Consider the following 6,084-nt stretch of genomic DNA (forward strand, 5'->3'; position numbering starts at 1 on the left):
AAGGAAAAGAAGTATAATGATGAGAATAATACTAAGAGATAGTAAACTAGTAAAATAATCACACGACTAACTGAAGTAAAGGATATTCTACCAACAAGTAAATGACGAAATGGGCTAATGCAGCACATATAAAGAGAACGACATATAATGAAGGACTTTAAGAACAATATAATGGGTGCCTGAGGATGTAAAAAAAAAAGCAGGAGAAGGATGAGAAAAAGATGGATTAAGGAACTAAGGAAATTAGCGGGTATAGGCTAACATAAAGAGACCTTAAACAGACGTGAGGGAAGCAACATATCTGGGGTCTTTGTCCTCAATTGGACCAGTAAAGACAATATATATATATATATATATGTATATATATATATATATATATATATATATATATATATATATATATATATATATATATATATATATATATATATATATATATATATGGATAAATATCAACTAAACATCGTGTGCAAATAGAAATAAATTTCTACCTCATACTTGGGATCGAACGCTAGCCCCTTCTAATGAAAGACCAGGTCAAAACCAACCATGCCACGTGAGGCCATAAAAGATATCGGAACCTGACGCTACCTAGCTGTCCGAGGATTTACCTGGCGAGACATCAGTCTCTTACCAGCGAGTTTTACCCAATTTCCCGACCCACCACGTGACACAATTGGTAGTAATTCATTCAAATTACCCCTAATGAGTCAATATGGAAAAATATCAACTCAACATCGTGTTCAAATAGAAATAAATATCTACCTCATACTTGGGATCGAACGCTAGCCCCTTCTAATGAAAGGCCAGGTCAAAACCAACCATGCCACGTGAGGCCATAAAAGATATCGGAACCTGACGCTACCTAGCTGTCCGAGGATTTACCTGGCGAGACATCAGTCTCTTACCAGCGAGTTTTACCAGATTTCCCCGGGCCACCACGTGACACAATTGGTAGTAATTCATTCAAATTACCCATAATGAGTGAATATGGATAAATATCAACACAACATCGTGTTCAAATAAAAATAAATTTCTACCTCATACTTGGGATCGAACGCTAGCCCCTTCTAATGAAAGGCCAGGTCAAAACCAACCATGCCACGAGAGGCCATAGAAGATATCGGAACCTGACGCTACCCAGGTGTCCAAGGATTTACCTGGCGAGACATCAGTCTCTTACCAGCTAGTTTTACCCGATATCTCGGCCCACCACGTGACACAATTGGTAGTAATTCATTCAAATTACCCCTAATGAGTCAATATGGATAAATATCAACACAACATCGTGTTCAAATAGAAATGAATTTCTACCTCCTACTTGGGATCGAACGCTAGCCCCTTCTAATGAAAGGCCAGGTCGAAACCAACCATGCCACGTGAGGCCATAAAAGATATCGGAACTTGACGCTACCCAGCTGTCCGAGGATTAACCTGGCGAGACATCAGTCTCTTACCAGCGAGTTTTACCCGATATCCCTGCCCACCACGTGACACAATTGGTAGTAATTCATTCAAATTACCCCTAATGAGTCAATATGGATAAATATCAAGACAACATCGTGTTCAAATAGAAATAAATTTCTACCTCATACTTGGGATCGTACGCTAGCCCCTTCTTATGAAAGGCCATGGAGGCCATAAAAGATATCGGAACCTGACGCTACCCAGCTGTCCGAGGATTTACCTGGCGACACATCAGTCTCTTACCAGCGAGTATATACAGTATATATATACACACACACATATATATATATATATATATATATATATATATATATATATATATATATATATATATAAGTATTGTCATTCGGAGAAACCGGAAGTCAAGTCGCCACTCTTCCTATGCAACCCAATGAGAGAGAGAGAGAGAGAGAGAGAGAGAGAGAGAATTTTTTTCGAATATTTTTCGAATGGTTTAACCCCAGTGGGATGAGAATTACTTCATCGGGCCAGAGATAACCTCACACTTACGTCTGTCTATTTATCTTTTCTATCCATCTCTCTTTCTCTCTCCACCCTAAAAACGACCAACAACAGTCAACTTACTTTCACCTACAGTAGGTGAACAATCGCATTTCTAATTCATCTTGTAACCCTCTCATGGGCGCAGCTTCATTCGGTCAGTGATTCGAACGGGAGCATCTGCTTACCAGCTTTGAGACAAAGAGAACAAGACAGATATTTTATGTCATAAAAAAAACCATATTTTTGGGAGGAAGAACTGATACAATAAAAATAGCATAAACCGGGATTTCATTCCCGAGAGAAAACATGATGGAATTAAAAAGACAAAAAAAAAAATTGCTAAACAAATTTGTAACGAGAACTGAAAAGATATTGTTGTTTAGATTGCCTGGGCATTCCGACAAAACAAGGGCTCTTACATCTAAAAAGATGAGAAATATGAGATGTACTGGACGTAGATGTGAGTGTTTTTAAATGTATCCAAGTTCAAGGTAAATTTGGAAGTGCTATAGTTGGCTGATAAATGTAAAGTAATCTAGAAATTTGGTACCTAGATAGGTTAGCCGCTAAAGTTCTGATATAGCAGTAATGGTTGTTTTGTCTCTCATATATATATATATATATATATATATATATATATATATATATATATATATATATATATATATATATATTTATATATATATATTTATATATATATATATATATATATATATATATATATATATATATATATATATATATATATATATATATATATAAATATATATATACACACACACACACACATATATATATATATATATATATATATATATATATATATATATATATATATATATATATATATATATATATATATATATATATATAGATGTGTGTGTGTATGTGTATTTGAAACTGGAATATCTCCGCAATGATTGCTCGATACTTTCTTCCTTTTCATTGTTTTGTGAATGGATTCTGGGAATTTCAAAGTTAAGCTCAAAATTACATAAATAATATATGACGACCGTACTATTTTTTTGAATGGACCATAATGAAGCACTATATATTTCTTTCAATACTATTTTGTCTATATCCAGTTTTGATATTTAAAATGTCAGCATTATTACCATAAAAAATATCACAGTTAGTTCACTCTCAAGTGTATAGACACTCGCCAGACCTTTTTCCTTTTTTTTCCTTTCTTTTTAGTGAAATTTTAATGAACTATAATTAGTAAGGGTTGCATTTCATTAAACCTGGTAGTCAATGGAAGTTCTTTAATAATTATCTTTTTCCGGTTGAAGTGTGTCCTCACTCTTATCCTGAGCAATACATCTGTGTTGAGAGCAAGAATGTCACAGAAATTCAGACAATCTGAAACATTCTAGGCAAGTTTAGGCAGGTTTTCTATTATCCGTGTGGGAGAGACCAAGATCTAAATAAAACAAGAGCATTGGAGTGTATGAGCATATATGAAACACTTGCACTACATGCCACCGGCCCCCATAAAATATTAATATATGTGAAATTGAGCACTTTCCTTTAGATCAAAGAATTGTTGGTGGGTCTTCTTACATGAGATATGCAGCTTGTAGGCGATCAATGGAGACCCAGTCTTCTTCATAAAAAATTTTAATTAACAAAGCCTTTGGTGTGCGATGTATGACGAGGAAAGGTCTCGTCTACGGGGCCCTCACTGGTGGCTTGTTAGTGTCGTTTCGCAGGAAGACGTATATTGTTGTATGAGAATTTTTCATTATGTGTTTTTTTTTTTTTTTTTTTTTTTTTTGGCTTGGGTTTGTAAGCTCAGCGGCATGGAGTAAAGTTTCCCATAACATGACATAGATGCTGGAGATTGTTGGAGGAGTTTGCATGCCGAAAAAGTTTCGCTGGGAGGGCCACACAGGTCACCTTACACCATTTCAGCTGCTGAGACATCCATGGCGTCATTAGAGTGCTCCTTAATTCCAGGAGGATCCAAGGAGCTGAGTAAACCTGTTGGAGTTATTGCAGCGGGACATCAAAGCTGCTTGGAGGGTGTAATGAAAATGTTCAACCATTCTCTTAGCTTTAGGGTTTTAGGCTGTTGTCTGATGTAAAGTGATACCCAGGAGATTTGCTAATGGGGTCTACAATTGGTAGGTGAAAGGGGTACCATTTTAAGAAGTAATATGCCAAGGGATACCAAATCTCACCATCCACCCTGACAGTAGGGCAGTTGTACATGAAGTGGATATTACAGTTTGCATGGTAATGGCTTCAGACCAACAAAAGTTTCGGTCACTAATGGCAAACAGGTAATGGTGTCCTTGTGATGGGAGTAAGGAACCTACTGTATCATCGGGAATGTGGGCAAATGCATTCCTGAATCTGTGTGTCGAGATTCTTTTAAAGTCTGACATGAAATACTGGTGCAAACCCAATCCTTGGCAATAGACCCTCACGTGGGATTTGAGAGTCCATGAATTGAATCAAACACCTGTTGGTGTAAGGAGGCAGTAATCCATGGACATGGTCTACCAGTACTGATCTCACAGTATTGGAGTCATCAAGGGCAATGACTTCCCAATGGAGAGATGTACAGGCTATCCTAAATGTTTGGTACTTTGGATCTTTTTTTAGGGCCGCTGCCAAAGCGTTGAAATCTAATCGTAGGTGAATTACGGCCAATGTGTTTCTTCACTGGGCATTAGCAACAGGATTATTTTCCCAGAAACGTATTGAAGAGTTTAGTTGCATTTTGCTACAGCATAAGAGATGTCAGCATTGATGGACGGAATAGGTGTCTGACTGTTGAATGAAGGTGTGAACCAGAGGCATGAGATCCATGTGAATGATGAAGGGTGCACCTTCCAACAATTGGCGAAAGTAACGGGCAGCCAAAATTACTGCCATCAATTAACAGTCGACGGCAAAGTGGCCGGATTCCAGCTTGGACCAATAGGTGGCCCAATATTTTGACCATCTGCGCACGTACTGCACCAATAGTGATGTCGCTGGCATTAGTGGAGTGAGGGAGAGGGGTGTATGGGATGGGAAAAGTAAGAGCAGCATTGTTTGATAGGGCATCTTTTGCATTGCTGAAGACTGCTCCTTGAAGGGGAAAAAACTTCAAGCCTTTATGTTTGCCCTTGAGGGAGGCTTAGAGGGGACTAAGAGTGTGAATGATGGCTAGTAGGACCTGGTTCTAATACTTTGTCAAACCCAAAATGTTTGCAGTGCTTTGACGGTCAATATCGTAGGGAAGTTCAGAGTGTTGCACAACTGCAGGGGCTTGCACCTGCCCAATCAGAATAAGACCATTGACACCTCAACCAACCATACGAACGAGGCATGTAACATCACAACGTTGAAGTCGTTACAGACAATTCATCCTGCGGATGAAATAATTACAACAATATTCTTATCCAACTTTACAGAGAAAATGTCAACAGACCTAAACTAAAATTAAATTACACATATATTACGACTTACAAAAAACAATAATAAGTATATTAGAACAAAACCAATCAAAATAGAAATAACAAATTTGAATTTGAATCGACCACTTAATTACAAATGGAATTAATTAATCGATACAGTTACTTACTCCAAGTTATTTAGTTGGAGGGCGCAGTCTTATTCTAAATTATCAATGGCGATCTCGAAAAGAGAACCGTCCAGCTCCAGGCCTCAAGATCAAGTGTAAAACAACGTTTCTTTGTGCAGATTCTCGCTTGGTAAAGAATTCGTCCAGTACCTAGTGTGGCAATTAAACGACCCCAAATTTTATAATTGGCTAGTTCAATAATGGAAATTGAAGACGCAATTCGTGTCTGTTTACACTGAGCCTCTGATCTCTTCTCAGCTATGGAGTGGACCTTGGTGCCAAAGGTACACTAGTTGTACCGTGCTACAAGGCTTATCTGTTGTAGGCGGTCGAGAGAGCTGCATAGGTAACGGAGATTTCCTTCTTTGAAGGAAGAGGAGATAAGTATGTCTTCTACGTAACATACGCAGAAGGATAAGTCTCCTAATACGCCATCCATGAGGTGTTGAGAAGTTGCCCCAGTATTACAAATGCCAAAACATTAGTAATTGAGTGTGTATATACGAAATGGCGTGGTAATAACAGTCTTGAGGATA

Source organism: Palaemon carinicauda, chromosome 21, assembly GCF_036898095.1.
Source record: "Palaemon carinicauda isolate YSFRI2023 chromosome 21, ASM3689809v2, whole genome shotgun sequence".
Classification (NCBI taxonomy): domain Eukaryota; kingdom Metazoa; phylum Arthropoda; class Malacostraca; order Decapoda; family Palaemonidae; genus Palaemon; species Palaemon carinicauda.